Raw genomic sequence first — 21475 nt, 5'->3', positions numbered from 1 at the left:
AAATGGGGCAAAATATTAAAATTTGGTGAATCTAGGTAAAAGGCACATGGGACTTCTCTGTACCATTTTGTAACTTCTCTGGAAGTTCGAAACAATTACAAATTTTTCAAAATTAAAGAACTATATTCACTCGAGAGGCCTGGCCTTTATACATTTTGATGTCAGTACGGTCTTGTGAATGGCAATAACCATAATTCAGTCACTTCTGGAGTCCGGCCATTTTAGTTGGAATCACAGCAAAGCAACACCAGAGCTGGAGGAGACCTTAGCCCAGTCACAGATGTTACGTGGTAGGAAACTGAGGCCCAGAAACACTGGAAGTAACTTGCTTAATGTTACACAATTAATTTGGTACAGAACTAACTGCTGACACATAGAGTATATTCTTTAACCTGCACCAAATGCTCTTAATATTTTTTATAAAGACCTCATTTCAATTAACAATCGGCAGGAGAGTCTAAATCCAAAACTGGTCTGGGGCCCTTATTATTGCAGATGCTTTTCCATGGGCATGTTGATGCATTTTGAAGTTCTCTGTGTGTAGAAAATAAAGCCTTTGCTTGATGAATATAAAGTGCTTTCTCTCCAGTTATGTATTAAAGTTGCAACTTAGGGGAGTAATATAAAAAAAAGTAAATATATTGCAAGTATCATCAGTGTGCCGAATTGATCCAAAAGAAGTTAATTTATTTAAAGCCATTAAACCACAAGTCATTGAAGACCTTATTGTTTTTTATTGTTTTTGTTGAATCACACACATCAATATAAAGCCTTTGGGTATACTTACCAGGCCAGAAACAATTAAGCAAATTATACTCAAGAACAACCTACCAAGCTTTTCAAATGTTATAATCCGAACCCCCCACATCCATCAAGTAGACGCCTAACTAACCATGTGGATTTTGCACAATGCCCTAAAGGCCAGAAAACTTCGATTCCAAAGCTTGAGTTGCAGAGGCTTGGCTTGGGTGCTCTGTAAATACTTTTCAACTTAATCGCTTGTCTCTCTATTTTGATGAAGTGGGCCAGCCTCCCAACTATATCCCCGCTCCCAGCCCTCCATCCTACCCTTATCCAGTGATTAAGGATAAAACCAGTCTCAGTCCAGCTGATTCTGATTCCTGGCGACCCCATGTGTTTCAGAGTAGAACTGTGCTCCATGAGGTTTTCAGTGGCTAATTTTTCAGAAGTAGATCGCCAGGCCTTTCTTCTGAGGTTCTCCTGGGAGGACTGAAACCACCAATTTTTTGGTTAGCAGCCAAGTGTTTTAATCATTTGGGCCTCCCAGAGACTCCTCTGCTAAATTAGGAGATAGAAAGCAGAGCCCTAACCCCAGACTCCACCACTCAGCTCTCCAGCCCATTCCCATGATTAGCAATCGGAAAAGTTGACTACACTTCCATTTCCCAGACTACGTAAGGTTACATACAAATCAGAAGGGGATAAAGCTGCAGCCCTACCCCATCGCTCTGTGTGTTTTTTCCATTGATAATCCAGTGTCTGATTCTTCCCTGGTGGGCGGGAAGGAATCCATCACACACAGAGAGAGGTATCCTATTCAGACGGTACCTATTGCCTTCATAATGACTGTCTGAATAATTAGATCCTAAGGAGAAATGCTTTGATTTGGGAACGACTGATGTTCCCTTGCTTGCCCAGTTAGGAATGCAAGAAGTAAAATCATAGTGCTGTTCTTTGTTGGAACAAGAAATATACGCTGACATGCAATCACATGGGTGATGGTGTAATATCTACAAAATGTAAGGGGCCTTAGAAACAGGCTGGAGCCACACGTCAACCCCGTGTGTGAGTCACTGAAAGCCCAGAGAGAGTCATCAGAAAGGAGCCCTGCTGGCGTGGTGGTTCAACACCAGGCTGCTAACTGAAAGGTTGGTGGTTTGAACCTACCAGCTGCTCTGCAGGAGAAAGATGTGGCAGTCTGCTTCTGTAAATGAGTTACAGTGTTGGAATTGACTTGACGGCAGTGGGTTTGGGGTTATGAGACTTTTGGGGGGGATATGGGGAAATTTGAATAAGTTCATTAGGTACTAGGAAATGACTGTCAGTTTTCTTAAGTATGAAAATGGTTTTGTCAATACGGTAGTTCTTAGGAGATTTATGCAAATTATGTATGGGTTCTGGTGGCACAGTGGTTAAGTGCTCAACTGCTAACCCAAAGGTCAGCGGTTCAAACCCACCAGCTGCTCTGCAGGACTATAAAGATTACAGCCTTGGAAATGTATGGAGTTGGAATTGACTTGATGGCAAGGGCTTTATTTAGGAGTAGAGAGTCATGATGTCTGTAACTTATTTTCAAATGTCACACACACAAACACACACTGATAAAACCAATATAGCAAAATGTTAACCATTGTTGCATCCAGGTGGAGAAATATATTTTTCAACTTTTCTGTATTTTTCATAATAAAACTTTTAAAAGGTAAATACTAACTTTATTTTACAGATTTTATAAATTTCTGGATTTTAACCTTATTTTTCATCAACATGAACAGCTTTGTTCCTTGCTAATGGAACTTTAGGCATCAGAAGGTGGCTAGTAATTTTGAGAGAACAGAGAGGTCCTTCTCAAAATCCATCATCAGTCTAAGTAGCCTCTTCCTTCATCTATGCCGAAGACTCATCCTTTTACAAACCAGGGCCACACTTTTGAAATCCCCAAATCAGTACATGCAGTCCAGTAAAAAATTATTTTCTTATTTTTGCTTTTATTCATATGAAAATCTCACAAAGGTAGAAAAATCAAAACTTGTAGATATCCTTTTTTGTTTAATATATAATGAATCACCTTTATTGATAATGGCACATTGAAATGAAATTCTGCTGTTTCAGGAAGATTTGGGATAGTTGCGTAGTTAACTCCCATTTGATTTGCAGCAAAATCTTTCTTTAACTTTACAAGGTCAACTTAATAATCCATATGACATATGTTGAGGATAAAAAATGTATTCCTTGTCTTCTATTCTTAACTTTTAATTTCTTTTTTGAATCAGGCTTTTTAGTTTGACCTTCACCATTACCAAAGAAAATCAGATTGCAGTAATTAGAATATTGCAGTAACATCATTTAAAACTATGGTTTGTTAGTCCATTAACCTAAGCAAACCGTAATTTCAACTCCTGAGAATTTTAAGCTGATTTAATTGTAGCTATGTGATATGCTATTCTTTTTTTATGACAGCTGGAATATTCACAGACTAACTCAGAGGTAGCATATTTATTTACAGTGTTACAAAGGCAAAGGAAAAACTTGCAGAAGAGCAGATTAATTTATGGGAAATGTGTATTTTTTAAAATATTAACACTTGGAATTTTCATTTGATATATAACATCCAAACAGCTAAAATAAATATTTTACTTGAGGCTTTGTTTTTGAGCAAAGAAAAGTTGCTTTATATTTTCACCTAAGTTTATTCTAAGAAAATGTATGAAGAGTAGAATTCCAAAGCCATTAATCAACATTTTAAAATTTCCTGGAACTAGAAAGACATTTCCCAGGGGCTTCTTTGGCCTATTTTACTTAATATTTCCCATCTTTATAATTTTTATTTAGCACTTTAACCTGAAAATGTGCTTCCCCTCTTCTTCTAGCTTCATAGGTAATTCTCGTAACTCTCTTTGTTAAGTGAGCAATGTTTGAATTCCAGGTCAATAGAGGAGGGACTGAGCAAAGAATTGAATTGTTATTAGACATTTAATTGGAGCTTATTCAGTAGTTTTGAGCCAACAGAGGGAGACCGTGAATTAGAACTGCTTCTTTTCCTCCTCCAATTTGACCTAATTCAGTGAGGATGATGAAAGAGGGGCCGCCCACTTTCTGAATTTACGCTAGATAGATTAGATTGATAAAATGGAATATTTTCCATTATTAGGTTAAAAACTGGTCGTTTTAACAATGTGTCAATGAGAACATCGTGAGTTTAGCTGATATACAACAGTATTAGAAATGCTCAGAAAGAATCCAGGAACAATTACTCAAAGATAGAATTTTCTACACAGAAACACCAGAGTGGGAATTAAAGATCAGTCCTCGACAGCAACAAAGCATTGGTGAAATCAGAAGCAAGCACAGACTCTTGCAAAACTGGTTGACTTCTTTCTTGAAGTGTGAGGCTCACGGAGGAAGGCCAGCTTTCTGTGGGCAAATAGTGGCACTTGAACAAGCAAAGGTTCTGCCTGGGGTGGGATGGAGGGTGTGTGTGTGTGTGCCTGTGCATGTGTGTATGCGTGTACGTATGTGTGTCTGTGTGTGTGTGTGTTTAGGGAGAGGAAGGGGGAGAGAAACCAAGACAAAGACAAAGACGCACTCCTTTAAAACCCTACAAATGAATCGAGATGTGAGTGTCTAGGTCTCAGATTCAGAGGTGAGTACACTCTCAGGAGCTCAAAGTCTAGTGGGGAAGACAAACCTAGAAACAGATGCTGTGCTGTTAGGTCTCCTTGAGTTGAGTCTGACTCATACTGGACCCACGTGACAGAGTAGAACTGCCCCGTAGGGTTTTCTTGGCAGTCATCTTTACAGAAGTAGATCGCCAGATCTTTCTCCGGCAGAGCAGCTGGGTGTGTTTGAACTGCCAACCTTTCGGTTTGCAGCCGAAGGCTTAACCATTATGTCACTTATAAATTATTTGAATAAAGGACTATTGTAATATAGAGGGCAGAAACTCGACATCTGCAGGAGAGGTCAACTTTGGTGCATAGGTGGCATCTGAGCTGGGTTTTGAAGAATGACTGGGAGTTTTTCAGAGAAGAGAAAGGGGCATCGCTGGCAGGCACAGAGCTTTAACGGGCCTGAAACAGCCGGGTGTCCTGAGAAGCCTGGTGTGGCAGTGTGTGAGGGCAGCTGTAGGTGAAGCTGGAAGGAAGGAGGGATCCTGGTTGTGCACGGCCTTTTGGAGTTTGAACAAAGCGTTCAGCAACAGAGAGTCAAAAAATATATTTTTTAAGCCAAGGAGTGGTTTGATTTATAAAAACACAAGTTTGGGGAAATATGAAGGAAAGGTCTGAGGAGAGAAAGCCTGGAGGCAGGGAAACCCGTTAGAAGGGTGTTACAGTAACTGTTAAGGCAATGGCAGTGGCAGTGGGGAAGAGCTGAAGAAGATGGCCAGATTTCAGAGACTGCAGAGGTGGAATCTGTAGTGACTCGACATGGGTGGTGCAAGAAAGAAGAGTCAAGGATGGCATCAGGGTTGCTGGCTTTGGTGAGTAACGGCACCATTTACAAGACTGAAAATATAGAAGGCAGAACAATATGGAGGCTGTGGAGGAGATAATGAGCTCTGTTATATATTTGAAAAGTTGAGGTATCTTCTGAAATCCAGATGTGTCAATCTAGCATGCAATAGGCACTCTGAGCCTAGAATCCAGAAAAAAAAACGGTGAGGTTTGAGGAAATGAAATGTGGATCTTGTTATAAGCATGAGGATGGCAGCTGTGGATACAGGAATGGATGAGATCACTTGAGTGAAGAGTTCAAGGATGGAATGCTGGGGAAAATCATCATTTAGGGCAGCGGTGCTCAACCGGAAGCGATTTTTCCCCCTAGGGGACATTTGGCATGGTTTGGCACAGTGATTAAGAGCTCGGCTGCTAACCGAAAGGTCGGCAGTTCGAATCAACCAGCCGTTCCTTGGAAACTCTATGGGGCAGTTCTAGTCTGTCCTATAGTGTCACTATGAGTCAGAATCAGCTTGATGGCAACAGATTTTTGGTGGAGACACTTTTAGTTGTCACAACTGGGAGGAGTAGGGTGGACTGCTAAACATCCTTCGATGCAGAGAACAGCCTTCCACAACCAAGCATTATCCTGCCCCAAATGCCAAACGTGTTGGGGTTGAGAAACCCCAGTTTGGGGAACGCACAGAGGAGTAGAAGTGAGAGAGAGGGAAAAAAAATGGGGAGAAAGATGGGAGAGAGGCAGGTTGCTGCTGAATGCAGAAGAAGAGAGCGTTTTAACAATTGGGGCATGAACAGGGCCAAATGCTGACGTGCCATGGCTTTGGCTTTGGCATTTAGGAGGCAACAAGCGACTACGGTGAAAACATGGCCAGTTTTCACCTATCTGTAGGGTCACTATGAGTTGGAATCGACTCGACGGTAATGGGGAGGCAGAAGTAGGATTATAACAAGATGCCAGGAGATTGGGAGGTAAGGACATAGGATACCAAGTGTGGGTGCTCTCTCAAGAGAGTTTGCTGGTGAAGGGGAGGAGGAGGAAACAATTTTTTGCTTACGGTGAAGGAGACACCGTCTCTATATTTTTCTGTGAAATCAAAATAAAAGCTAATGTTTAGTAGATATTTATTATTTATGTACCAGGCACTGAGTGTTTTACATACATTACCTTATTTAAAACTCACAAGAACTATTATTTCTTTTTTACAAAGGAGGCTGTTGAGCCCTAGTTGAAGATATGCGGTGAAGGCACAGGCAGGAAGTAGTGAACTGAGCTTTGAACTCAGGTAGTGCCGGGAGGCTCTCCTGAGCTTGGTGGTTGTGCTGCTGGGGCTGCTGCTGTTGCTGCTGCTGACAGCTTCCAGCTGCCCAGCTTGATGGCCCAAAAGCAGCCTCCAAAGTGTGAGGAACTGATCACCAAAAAATCTCATTGTCATCAAGTCGATTCCCAGTCATAGCAACCCTATAGGACGGAGTAGAACTGCGCCATAGGATTTCCAAGGAGCAGCTGGTGGATTCGAACTGCCGACCTTTTGGTTAGCAGCCAAGCTCTTAACCACTGCACCACCAGGACTCCAGGAAACTAAGACAAGCTCACAAAACCCCGGATTTCTAGATCCCTAGGTCCTATGGATTTCCTCCCACCCTTCCCTGACTGAGGAGATGCTGGAAGAGAATCAGCCAAGGTGACTTCTTGCCTGAACTGGTCACACTAATCTTAAAATATTGACTACTCCAGTGCTGGCTTTACTCATTCCCAGTGGGAAGTTAACAAAATAATACTAGGATGCTGCTGTTCTCCACCCCAGATTTAGAAAGGTGGCCTTAAAATCCCGACAGAACTTGCCCTGCTGGCATAGTGGTTAAGAGCTCAAGCTGCTAACCAAAAGGTGGGCCTTTCAGATCCACCAGCCACTCCTTGGAAACCCTATGGGGAAGTTCTACTCTGTCTTGTAGGGTCACTTTGAGTCAGAATCGACTCAACAGTAACAGGTTTGGTTTGATTTGCTAGAATCACATGTGACTAATTCCTTCTCAGTCCCTCTAAGCAGGTGGCAGCCTGGCAGGAAGTCTATCTGGACCTGGATGTCATGGTACTCACCTTGGCTGATTCTCTTCCAGTATCTCCTCAGTCAGGGAAGGGTGGGAGGAAATCCATAGGACCTAGGGATCTAGAAATCTGGGGTTTTGTGAGTTTGAAATCATCCACTTGTCTTAGCTTCCTAGTGTTGCTGTAACAAAATGCTATTAAGTGGATGACTTCAAAGAACAGAAATTAATTTTCTCATAGTTCTGGAGGCTAAAAATCCAAATTCAGGCCTGGGGCAGGGCTATGCTGTCTCTGTGCATTCCAGGGGAAGATGCTTCCTAGCCTTTTTCTGCTTCTGTAGCCTCGGGCATTTCTTGGCATTCCTTGTCTTGTAGATGGATCCTCACATGCTGTCTTCCCCCTGTGTGTGTGACCCTATTTCCATGCCTTTCTGTCTTACAAGATGCCACTCAAAAGAGATTAGGGTTAGGACCCACCCTACTCCCTTATGACTTCATTAATTTAACTGTTAACATCTGCAAAGAAAAACTCTATTTCCCCAAACAAGGTCACAACACCAGTGCAGGGGTTAGGACTTCAACATATATTTTGGGGGGACAAAATTCAATTCATTACACTGCTCAAGGGTTTAGCCAAGAACTTTCAAACTTGAGCACCAGTTTTCACGTTTGCTCTGGACCAGAAAACATGACTCTACTTTGTGCTTTTTGACCATTACATCGTTGGAGCCCTGGCGGTGCAGTGTTAAGAGCTCAGCTGCTAACCAAAAGGTCAGCGGTTTAAATCCACCAGGTACTCCTTGAAAACCCTATGAGGCAGTTCTACTCTGTCCTATAGGGTTGCTATGAGTCAGAATTGACTCGATAGCAACGGATTTGGTTTTTTGTTTTGGCTACTCCAATAGTAGCAGGAGAGTGTTCTGAGATTGAGTGAGACTAGAATGGGGTCAGGAATGTAAGCACTGTAATAAGGATTAAGAGCACCTTCTCTGTGGCATGTAAAAGGGAGCTAAAAACCCATTGCCATCGAGTCAATTCCGACTCATAGCGACCCTATAGGACAGTAGAACTGCCCCCATATGGATTCCAAGGGTGTAAATCTTCATGGAAACAGACTGCCACATCTTTCTCCTGCAAAGAAAGAGTTCGAACTGCCAATCTTTTGGTTATCAGTCCAGAGCTAAACCACTCACCACCAGAGCTCCTGAAAGGAAGCTAAAAAACAAACCCGTTGCTGTCGAGTTGATTCCTACTCATAGCAACCCTATAGGACAGAGTAGAGCTGCTCCAAAGGGTTTCCAAGGAGTGGCTGGTGGACTTGAACTGCCAGTGCTTTGGTTAGCAGCCAAACTCTTAACCACAATGCCACCAGGGTTTCCAAAAGGAAGCTAAGGAGGAACAAATAAAAGCATTATCTACAGCTTTGAGAGTCCAAGTGAAGGTGTAAATCATAGGTTTAAATTGGTACCAATATATACAATTTTGAAATTTTCTCCAGCAATATTCTATCATACAGGTGCAGAATTAGAGAAAGAGAAAGGTTAAGCTTATTCAAGGTTGGTCTAGGTAAGGTATAGTGCTTGAAAACATAGTAGGTATTCAATCAATATAGACTGACTGAATGAATGAAGCAGCAGGAAAGCAGAAAGAAGAGTGCTGGGAAGAAGTCTATCAAAGTGGTTACCATTTGGGTCCAGACTGAGCAACGGGTGCAGTGAAGTCAAGTCAAGGATGATGAGCTAGACTGCTGAGGCCGATCTGATTGGGATCCCAGGTGGAAAGAGGATTGGATGGGCCTTGAAGCCTGTGTCAGTGGGCTGAGAAGAGGTGACACCAGAGGAAATGCCCTGACTACTGTTTAATCGTGTCATTCAGAAGGTTTTGCTTCAAACACCCTATTATGGGTTAAATTGTGTCCCCTCAAAACATGTGTTAGGATCCTAACCCCCATACCCGGGGATGTACTCCTGTCTGGAAATAAGGTTCTTTGTTATGGTGATGAGGCCCTATCAGTGTAGCACGTGTCCTAAATCTAATCGCTGCTAAATTATACAGAGCAGCATCGACACAGAGACAGTGGAGCACAAACAGGGTCGCTATGAGTCAGAACCGACTCAACAGCACCTGGCAACAACAAGAGCAAGAGGGGAAGATAGATGCTACACCCGGTGAAGATCGCCAAGGAACTGAGGAATGTTCCAGAGACAAGGATCTTCCTCCAGAGTTGACAGAGAGAGACAGAGAGCCTTCCGCTAGGGTGGTGCCCTGAATTCAGACTTCTAGCCTCCTAACCTGTGAGAAAACAAATTTATGTTCTTTGAGGCCACCCTCTTGTGGTATTTCTGTTATAGCAATACTAAGAAACTAAGACACACCCCAACTAGCATACAGCCAACATATAAATAGGCAGTTCAAAGGGGAAAAAAAAAAACATCTCGAGTGACTAATAAACATACAAAGAGAGACCCCAAGATAACTTGAGTTACAGAAGTGCACTAAAACGATAAAATTTTTGCATCTTCCTAAGATCAAAGGGTGTATGAATACCTAGAGCTGGTTACAGAACAGGTAATTTCACTTATCTCTTTCAAAATTTAAGTGCATGTCGTGTGCCTTCAGACCCAGAAATACCATATCTAGGCATCTACCCGAAAAAACAAACCCGCTGCCGTCGAGCCAGTTCCGACTCATAGCAACCCTATAGGACAGAGTAGAACTGCCCCGTAGTTTCCAAAGCTCTAATCTTTATGGAAGCAGACTGCCACATCTTTCTCCTGCAGATAGTGGGTTTGGACCACTGACCTTTCTGATAGTAGCTGAGTGCTTAACCACTGTGCCACCAATGCTCCTATTATCTAGGCATCTATCCTCCAGAAATACGCTCACCTGTGCCCTGCTACATGTGTACAAAGGTGTTCAATGCAGCATTTTTATTTTCAATAGTTGGGACAGGGGCCGGTATAATATCATGGCTTTAAAACTTGGCTGCCCCTTCACCTTGACAATGGTAGAGCTTCAGCTCTCATTTTCTTGTGACTGTTCAAAACTTTCACTTTCTCCTCAATTGCCTCCCCCATCACTCTAAAGAAAAAATTTCCTCACACCCCTCCCCAAAAGTCTCTGTATCCAAAGTCTTCTCAATGTCTGCCTTTATGGGTCCCAGTGGAGAAGCCACCCCATTCCACACCCCAATACCCACCAAGCCAGTCCTTCCCCAGTGAGCTCATCTCCTCAGACACTGTGCCCCATTAATTACCCAGTCCCCCAGTGTCATCAATCTTTCCTTCTCTACTGCTCATCTCTTCAGGTTATAACTGTACTGAATCTACTTCAGGCTAAAATAAAGCATCTTCTTAAAACCCTTCCTTGACCCTGTGTCCTCCTTAGAGCTGGCCCAAATGCTTCTCAGCTCCTTGAAAGATTGATCTAAATTCCATTTCTCCATTCCTCACTTCCAAATTGCTACTCAGTCATAATTCTCCAGATGCTCTTCCTTCCCCCTATATGCCACTAAAACAACTCTAGAAAATTTGCCTGTGCATTGCCAAAAACAATGGACACTTTTCAGTTTTTGTCTTACTAAACTTAAGCTGGTCACCTGCTTGTTACTGAATGTCTACTCCTCTGGCTTCTGTGGCACTGCTTCCTCCTGTCCTGTTCCACTCCTTGACTGTTCTTTCTAAGCCTTTCCCTGGGCTTCTCTGCCTGCTCCTTAAGCTCTAAAGTGTTTCACACTTATCTGTAAATTACTCCCCATTGTCAATCTTCTCATTTTGTATGCTGTCCTTGGGAGGATTTAATCCAGTCTCGGGAGGTTTTTTTGTTAGTTTGTTTTCTAAATTTTGTTTATTTTGTTGTTGTTGAGAATATACACAGCAAAACACACACCAATTCGACAGTTTCTACATGTACAATTTGGTGGCATTGATACATTCTTTGAGTTGTGCAACCATTCTTACCCTCCTTTTCTGAGTTGTTCCTCTCCCATTAACATAAACTCACTGACACCTAAGGTTCCTATCTAACCTTTTGAGTTGTTGTTGTCACTTTGATCCCATATAAATAGTTCTTAGAAGAGCATTATGCTCAAGGCAGACGTTTTTTACTAGTTAAGCTAACGATTTTCAGTTTTAAGATGATTTCAGGGGATAGTTTTGGTTTAATGTTTAAAGATTATCTCAGGGCAATAGTTTCAGGGGTTCATCCACCCTCCATGGCTACAGAAAGCCTCGAGTTCAGGAGAATTTTAAATTCTGTTCTGCATTTTCCCCCTTTTGATCAGAATTCTTCTATGGAATTTTGATCAAAATGTTCAGTAATAGTAGTAAGGTGCCATCTAGTTCTTCCAGTCTCAAGGCAAAGGAGCAGTTGTTCATGGAGGCAGTTAGCCACACATTCCATGTCCCCCTTCTATTCCTGACTTTCCTTCTTCCTCTGTTGCTCCAGGCAAACAGAGACCAATTGTGCCTTGGATTGTCATTTGCAAGCTTTTAAGACCCCAGGCACTATGCAGCAAACCAGGAGGTAGAACAGAAGCACTAAACACAATATTAGGCCAATTAACTAAGATGTCCCATAAAACCAAGACCCTAAACCTCCAAACCAAGGAACCAAATTCTATGAGGTGTTTAGCTGTACATAAGCAGCCTCAGAAGCTACTCCTTTTTTTTTTTTTTTGTCACTGTTATAATATCACACAACTTTTGCCAGTTCAACTTTTTACAGGTGTACAATTTATTGACATCAATTACAATAACCAGTTGTGGAACCCTACCTTTAATCAACTCGATTTTTCCATCACTATTGACCTCGATTTTCCCCCTCCCTCTCACCCCTGGTAACCACTAATAAACTTTGGTCTATGTACATTTGCCTTTTCTCACCTTTTTACATAAGTGAAGTCATACAATATTTGTCCTTTTGTGATTGGCTTATTTTGCTCAGCATAATGTCTTTAAGTTCCATTCATACTGTAGCATGTATCAGACTTCATTTCTCCTCCTGGCTGAGTAGTATTCCATTGTATGTATGTGCCACAGTTTGTTTATCCATTCGTCTGTTGATGGGTGTTTAGGTTGTTTCCACCTTTTGGCTGTTGTGAATAGTACTGTAGTGAACACTGGTGTACAAGTCTGTTTTTGAGTCTCTGCTTTCAAGTCTTTTGAGTATATACCTAGGGGTGGAATTGCTGGGTCATATGGTAGTTCTATTTTTAGTTTTTTGAGGAACCATCACATGGTTTTCCACAATGGCTGTACAACTTTGCATTCCCACCAGCAATGGATAAGGTTTCCAATTTCCCCTCATCCTCGTCAACATTTGTTATTTTCTGTTTTTTTATCTTAGCCATCCTAGTGGGAGTGAAATGGTATCTCGTTGTGGTTTTGATTTGCATCTCTCTGATGGCTTATGACACTGAGCATCTTTTCATGTGTCTGGTGGCCTTTTGACTGTCTTCTTGGTGAAATGTCTATTCAAGTCATTTGCCCATTTTATGATTGGGTTGTATTTTTGTTGTTAAATTGTCTAAGTTTTGTATATTTTTTGGTTATCCAATTCAGATTCTTATCAGATATATGGTTTCCAAAGATATTCTCCCAGTCACTAGCTCGTCTTTTCACTTTTTGGTAAAGTCTTTTGATGAACAAAAGTTTTTAATTTTTATGAGGTCTCATTTATTAATTTTGTCTTTTCCTGTTTGTATTTTTGTTATTATATTAGATAATCCATTGTTGAAAGCCTCTGCATTTTCTTCTAAGAATTTTATGATTTTAGTTTGCACATTTAGGTCCATAATCCATTTTTAATTTGTTTTTGTGTATGGTGTGAGGCATGGATCCTGTTTCATTTTTTTATGTGGAAATCCAATTTTCCCAACACGCTGTTTATTGAAGATATTTTTCTTTCCCCACAGAATGGACTTAGCACTCTTGTCAAAAATCAGTTGACCGTAGATGTGCGGGTTTATTTCTGGACCCTCAATTCTATTCCACTGGTCTATGTGTCTATTGTTATACCAGTACTGGGCTGTTTTGATTAGTATAGCTGTACAAAACCAAAAAACCAAACCCTTTGCCATCGAGTCAATTCCAACTCATAGCAAACCTATAGAACAGGGTTTCTAAGGAGTGGCTGGTAGATTCAAACTGCCAATCTTTTGGTTAGCAGCCATAGCTGCGCAACCAGGGCTCCTAATAGTATGTTTTAAAATCAGGAACTGTGAGTTCTCCTACTTTGTTCTTCTCTGTCAAATTGCTTTAGCTATGCAGGGCCTCTTGTCATTCAATATAAAGCTGAGAATTGGTTTTTCTATTTCTGTAAAGAAGGCTGTTGGAATTCTGATCAAGATTGCACTGAATTTGTAGATCACTTTGGGAAGTATCAACATCTTAACAATATTAATCTTCCAATCCATGAACGTGGAACGTATTTCTATTTTTTTAAGTCTCTTTCAGCAGTGTTTTGTAGTTTTTATTGTCTAAGTCCTTCCATCCCTGGTTAGATTTATTCCTAGTATTTTATTCTCTTAGATGCTATTGTAAATGGAACTGTTTCCCTAATTTCCCTTTCAGATTTTTTCATTGCTGGTGTACAGAAACCCAACTGATTTTTGTTTGTTGACCTTGTACCTTGCAATTTTGTTAAATTCCTCTATTTGCTCTAGAAGTTTTCTTGTGGACTGTTTGGAATTTTCTATATATAGGATCATATCATTCTGCGAATAGAGATGATTTTACTTCTTCTTTTCCAATCTGAATACCTTTTCTTTCTTTTTCCTGTCTTATTGCTCTGGCTAGGCCACTCCCAGGGTTTTAATAGCTATTTAACTATTAAGTACCTATCTCTGGATTTCGAGCCCTGCCCACCAATTTGAGCTTCAGATTTGTATTTTTGACTGCTAGTTGGATGTCTCCACTTGGATGTCTCACAGATCCCTGAAGCTCAGTATCTCCCAAACATACTTACAAGTCTCCACCCTTCCCAATCCTGCATTCCAAATCTTAATATACAATCCAAGTCAAGAAACTGTACCTCCCACATATAATCAGTCAGTGAGTTTTTTAATCTATCAAGTTCTCACATCTGTTCCCAACTCTACCCCTGATTACAATGCTGCGCTTTAGGCCTTATCATCACCAGCCTGATTTACTGCAACAGCTTCATAACTGGGATCCCTCCAGGAGCTCAGTCTTGTCTTCCTTAAATTCATCTTCCATGCTGTTGCCAGAATAAGCTATCAAAAACGTAATTCTGCAGTCAATAAAAATGGCAAAAGATCACATAACATGCAAAAATGTTCTTGATATATTGTGAAGTGAAAGAGAGCAGGCTACAAAGCAGTATATCCATTATGATCCCATTTTTGGTTTTAAAAAAGTGTATAAATGTAGAAATGCACACACACACAAAATAAAACGAAGAACACTTGTCAAAGTATTAGCAGGGGTTATGTTCCTTTGGTAGGTTATGGATAATTTTCTTTTTTTAATGATTTAGTTCTCTAAGTTTTCTGCAGCAAGCCCACAATATTTTTAAAATTAGGAAAAATATGATGAAAAAGTAGATGATAGATAGATCCCACAAATCTGACCAAGTCAATTTCTTCCTTAAAATCCTAGAATGGTTCCCTGATGGCAGGATAAGTCTGAGTATCTTATCATGGCAGACAAGGCCCTTCGTGACCTGGCCATTTCATTCCTCTACAGCCTCAGTTCCCATCTCACATTACAGAGCAGTGGTTCTCAAACCTGAGTGGGCACCAAAATCACCCTTTCCTACCCGCAGCATTTCTGATTCTGTAAGTCTGGGGTGGGACCCAAGAATTTCCATTTCTAACAAGTTCCCAGGTAATGCTGGTACTATTGGTCCGGGAACACATTTTGGGAAGGACTGTGATACAGTTATACAGATAGCTTGTCATTCCCTGGACACACAATGTTGTTTAGAACTTGGTGCTTTCACTCCACCGTTATGGGGAACTCCGGGTCCTCCTCCAAGTGGCTCCGTCCGGGGCCAAAAAGACAGCGACCAAGCTGGGGAGAAAGAAATGCCAACTTCATTGATTGGCCAACCAAGGAGACAGCTGGGGCAAAGTGCCTTCCAAGACAGCTCGCAGGCAGCTTCTTAAAGCTGGTTTATGCGGGCATTATCCGTAACGACATACAAGACGGTGCATGCGCAGATGCAGAGCATTCCAGAATGAGTAAGCATTTTCTAGGCCCTGGGTTCGATTCCCCCACGCAGTATGGAGGTAGCCATCTTTGTTCATTAGCATGTCAGCTCTCCACCCAGAGACAGAGAATTTACCGTGCATGAGGCGGTTAATGAGCTAAAGTTTATCTGAAGTGCCAAGATGGAGGGCTAGACCCGTTTCAGCTGGTTCGGGCTAGCCAGTGGCTGTTTCTTTTCAGGGAAATTACGAGGAGAAAAAAACAACTTCAGGAAATGGGTTGGGTGAGGGGCTGTCCTGAGGAGACAACAATTTTAAGAAAATGGCTCTAGCCCTGTCTTACTACTAGTTCTTCTGTTTGGAGTTATCTTCAGTTTTCCTTACTAACTCCTGTTCATCCTTTAAGACACAGCTCAGATGTCTCTCCCGAAAGCATTCTTGGAACCTTCAGAATGGGCTCGGTTACCTCACAGAACCCCTGAGAGACTCAGGACCTGGCAGCACCAGGGGGGATGGAAGGTGGGAGAGGGTAAGGCATTGGACTAAACACAAGTGGTTTGCTTGAAAGTCTCTATAAAGAGCAGATGAATCTCAAGATCACCCCTCACACTGCAAACAACCAGGTGGCAGCTGTGGAGGTCCACCACTTGGATTTCCCTTCAAGAAAGAGTTTGCCATTTAACTACCAAGAGTGCCATTAGCTGACAAGGCGGTTGCAGAACCTACAGGATCCACCTCAACTTTTGAGCTGAGACCATAGTCTCCTCTGAACGGAACCTTCAGAAACCGCAAAGTGGACCACTGCCCTGCATTAAGCGCTACCAGTTCCTTGATGGAAAGATGCTACAAGGCAAAAAGGGACCCCCCCCCCCACCGCGAGGATCTGTCCCCACCTTCTCTCCTGGCTGCCAAGCTGATCACTAGAGTTAAGTTAGAGCACAACTCAGCCAGGGACAAGCTGGGCTTGATAAGGGATGAAGGGACTACATATATCCCAAGAAGTTGCAAGAATTAGCCAGCATGTGCCACCCAAAGCTGAGGGAGTCCCAATGGGACTGGGTTTCTGAAGATGCATCATCAAAGGAGCTGGAATATAAGACTAGATGAGAGTTTATTGACTTAGAGACACTCTTATGGGATATAGAATTTGATACCTTGGCAAACTCACTGCTAGAATGATTCCGAGAAGCCTGGAGAAAGGAATGACCCATGCTAAGCAAAGTTGACAAGCCTGAATTGCTATGGCAGCCAGTGGAGGAAGGGATTAAAAGCCTCAGGAAGTGAGCATACCGGAGTGGATATATGGTGTGATGCCAGAAGACCCACCAGAGGACTATGTCCCACAGAGAAGCCCAGAGGACTCACTATTAACCAAGCCAGTGAGGAATGTGCCTGTGAGAGGGGACAAAAGCATCCCCCAGAAGTTCAGTGATGACTCTCCACAGAGCAGGGATGACAGTAGGAGAGGCTGCCACAGATCTTGCCTTGTTGCTAGTCATGAAAATGATGGCGACCCAAAGTAATGGAGGCCACGTGGTAGTACTAACCTTCAGAAGCCAGGTGATCACAATTGCCATACAGTAGCAAGGCTGGCGTGGCAGCAAAGGGACTTGACCCACAGAGTTGTGGAGATAGTTAAAAGAATACCATATTCCTACAGGCACAATAGGAATCCTGGTGATGCAACAGTTAAGTGCTCAGCTGCTAACTAAAAGGCTGAACCCACCAGCCACTCCATAGGAGAAAAGACCTGGCAATCTGTTCCCATAAAGTTTTCAGCCTAGGAAACCCAATGGGGCAATTCTCCTCTGTCCTCCAGGGTCACTATGAGTCTGAATCTACTCCATGACACACAACAACAACACAGGCAACACAGCCTCCAATGAGGCAGGAGGCTGAGAACCATTGTTTCAATTAAAGTCATGATCACTTGCCCAGTTCCCAGACTTGAGCCAGTTTTCAGACCTGGAACCCATTAACTAAAAAGGAGGTCAGGTCCCCAGGAGGAAGGACCCTGCCTCATCAGTATCTACTGTAATGGTTCCCCAAGAGTTTCTCCCACAGGAATGTATGGCCATTTTCTCAAGTGACTGTGCATTAGGGAAGGGAAATACTCTCGCATTTCAAGACTATTGGACAAAGGATCCGAGTTAGCATTGATACCTGGAGACTAGGACATCATCATGGCCTCCCCTGTTAAAATAGAGGCATACAGGTAATAAGTGAAGTCCTGACCAAATTCTGGCTTTCAGTGGGTCCACTGGGTCCATCAGCTTTTACCCTGAGGTCATTTCCCTTATCCTGGAACATATTAAGTGGGACTGACAGACTTGCTTTTGGAATAACACCCCATTGGGTTCTTGGCCTGTGGGGCTGTGGGGTCAAAGCTATCTCAGTGGCAAAGGGCAGGTCGAAGCCTCTGAAACTGTCCCTACCCAGCTGAGATAGTGAATGAAAATAAGATCACATCTCAGAGGAGATGGTGAAGCTGAATGCCATCTTTAAGGATCTCAAAGATGCAGGGATGATGGTCAACATCATATCTTCATTTAATTCACCAGTCTAGCCCCTGCTGAAACTGGACAGATCCTAGAGACTGACTTTAGACTACTGTAAGATCAACTAAGTAGTAGCTCCAATTGCAGCTGCTGTGCCAATGGGGTACCTGCTTTGATAGAGCAGATTGTAAGGCCCCTGGAACATGGTATGCAGCCATTGACTTGGTGGATGTGTTCTTTTCTATCTTAATCAAAAAGAAGAAACCAGTTGCACTTACAGTTTTGCCACAGGGCTACGTTAACTCATTCCACTGTCTGCCATAATATAGTTTGAAGAGATTCGGATCATCTGGAGATCCTGCAGAATGTCTCATTGATCTATTACATTGATGGCATCATGCTGATCAGGCAGGATTAGCAAGAGGTGGCTAAGCGTACTGGTGGCTTTGGTAATTCACATTCACCCCCAAGGGTGGGAAATAAATCCTATGAAGATTCAGGGACTTGCCATTTTAGTAAAGTTTTTAGGAGTCCAGGGTTGGGGTGTGCTGGGACATCCTTTCCAAAGTAAAAGTCAAATTATTACGCCTTGCATTCCAATCCACAAAGAAGGAAGTACAGCACGTGGTAGGCCTCTTCAGGTTTTGGAGGCAACACATTCCGCTACTAGGGATACTGCTCCAACCAACATACTAAGTGACATAAAAGGCTGCCAGCTCTGAGTGGAGTCTGGAGCAGGACAGGGCTTTGTGGCAAGTCCAAGCTGTACTGTAAGCATCCTTGCCACTCAAGCCATATAACCTGATGGACCTTATAGTGTTGAAGGTGCCAGTAGTGGTAAAAGATGATGTATAGATTTTATGGTGCATCCCAGTGGAAGAATCATCATGCAGGTCCCTAGGGTTCTGGATAAAGACCATTTCACCTGCAGTGGAGAATTATTATATGCGTTTTGGAAAATAGTTCCTGGCATGTTACTGGGCCCTGGTAGACAGAATGCATCCAGAGTAAGCATGCATCCAGAACTGCTCATCATGTGCTCAGTTGTTTTAGACCCATCTAGTCATAAAGTCAGGTGGGCCCAATAGCAGCCTATTGTAAGATGAAAATGACACATTAGGGATTGAGCCTGAACAGAATCAGAGGGCACAATTAAGCTGCAAGAGTAGCTGCAAGGTCTAATCTCTTCATCATTGCCTTAGTTAAACCAGTGCCCCCTCACCCTCAGGTTACAACTGTGGCCAGTGAAGTGGGGGAAAGTTCCCACACAACCAAATGAGGGGGAGGAGAAAGTCTAAGCTTGGTTTATGGGTTTATGCATAGGTTGGCCTGTTATGGGGGTGCAAGCCAAAAATGGATGGTGTGGCTGCATTAAAGCTACTCAGGAGTGGTCTTTAAAAATGTGGAAAGGAAAAATCTTTCAAAGGGTAGAGCAAGCAGTGTCCCTAGGTATACACTTTGTACAGGAGAAGTGACCTGAGGTGAGAACATATATTAACTCATGGGCAGTGGCAAATGGCCTAGTTTGCTACTCAGAAGCTTGGGAAAAAAAAGACTAGAGGAGTGGAAACAAGGAAGTCAGGGCTGGAGACACATGGATGGGCATATGGGAGTCAGCAGGGAGCACGAAGATCTCTGTTACTTGTTAACACCCACCAGAAAGCAACCACCATAGAAGAGGCACTAAACCACCAAGCAGACAAAATGACTTGGTCAGTTAACATTAGCTGGTCTTCATTATCAGCCACCCCAGGACTGACTTGATGGGTCTATGAATGGAGTAGCCATGGTTGTAGAGATGAAACCTACTCTTGGGCCCTACAGCATCTATTCTCCCTTACCAAACTAATCTAGCTATTGTCACCTCTCAACTTCCAACCTGCTGGTAAAAGACCAATGCTGAGCTCCCCAGTATGGCACTATTCCTTGAGGAAACTAACCAGTTACTTGGTGGCAAGTTGACTCCATTGAACTCTTCCCACCGTGAAAGAGCAAGTGGTTTATTCCCTCACAATAGACAACTTTTTCCACATAAGTTTACCTTTTCTGCCAGCAGAGCCTTAGCCAGTACCATTCTCCTGTCCTTGTATCTTTTATAACTATTACTTTGTCTCAGCATCTGCTTCCTGCAGGACCCAACTGACACACTTGCCCTCCTCCTCTTCCCCTCCAGACAGGAGGGTTATTATCTGGAGAAACTGAAGAGAAGAGGAATGGACTTGGAGACCCCTAATTACAGTAGGAGGCTGGTATTTAGTGTATTAAGACCTTTAATAGATGGTTAAGAAAGCTCCATACTAAAATCTATTCTAAATCGCTTCCTTTCCCTTCCATTTCCAGAAGCAAAAATGAGCCATGTCACTGGAGGCAGAAGAGAAATGGCCCCAAAGAAAAAATGGCTAGATACTGCTATCAGTAGGTTCCACCCCACAAATGGCCCACTTTCCACTCAATCATTCTACGAGGAAACATCCCCTGTCTACGTACACTGAGCTTCTGATAACTTCCTAGAGCCACACTCTGAACAGACAGCCAAGGTCAATCAGATGACTGAGTAAAGCTTCCAACATGACATAGAATACCCAAAGCACCATATAAACAAACCAACAAACATGAAAGAAACTAATTGAAACAGATATAATGTAGAGAATGCAAAAACAAAAAAACCAAACCCACTGCCATCAAGTCAATTCCGACTCATCGTGACCCTATAGGACAGAGTAGAACTGCCCCATAGGGTTTCCAAGGAGCGGCTGGCAGATTCGAACTGCCAATCTTTTGGTTAGCAACCATAGCTCTTAACCACTGTGCCACCAGGGCCCCAATGTAGGGAATAGGATGAAAAAATCAGTAATCCTCAGATAAAATATAACCATAAAATGAGAATAGGATATTATATTTAAAAAAGAACAAACGGAGAAGACAAAAGAATTCTTGGAAATTATACTCAGTAGAATATTGGAGTACCTAGAAAAGTAAAAAGAAAAATTAGATGATTACTAACTCCAAGAAAAATGAAGTTTTACAAGATAGGAATTAAAACCATAGTACATGTCTTGGCTATATACTGGGAAAAAAAATGAAATTTTAATAATATAAATTACAAAAAAAAAAACCAAAAAAACCAAACCCACTGCTGTTGAGTTGATTCCAACTGATAGACTGGAAGGGAATGGGATGTAGAGGGTGTGTAATAAAGCTAAATCCTCATTTATTATTACAGGAAGTTGATAATAAAATAAGAGCAGTATAAGCACATCATTTAAAAACATAAAAATAGATACCAGAATGGGGGGAATATGGTGGTGGGAGAGAGAGGTGAAAAAGAGGACAGTATCAGTAATGACTCCCACGTTCCATGTGCTGAACTAGGGACAACTAGGAATTTAGGATCATTTTGAGATTGAACTTCTCCAGAGACACCAATTAGCAAATATCAAGTAGACAACTAGATATATGAGTCTTCAAGCGGGAGATCAGAGGCTCAGAAGAGATCTTGGCTAGAGATAAAAATTTGAAATAGAGGATTAATGGACCACAACTACCACAACCTCCACCAGACTGAG

Source organism: Trichechus manatus, unplaced genomic scaffold (assembly GCF_000243295.1).
Source record: "Trichechus manatus latirostris isolate Lorelei unplaced genomic scaffold, TriManLat1.0 scaffold00013, whole genome shotgun sequence".
Lineage (NCBI taxonomy): Eukaryota > Metazoa > Chordata > Mammalia > Sirenia > Trichechidae > Trichechus > Trichechus manatus.
The sequence above is the reverse complement of the archived record's forward strand: the minus strand, read 5'-3'. Positions refer to the sequence as shown.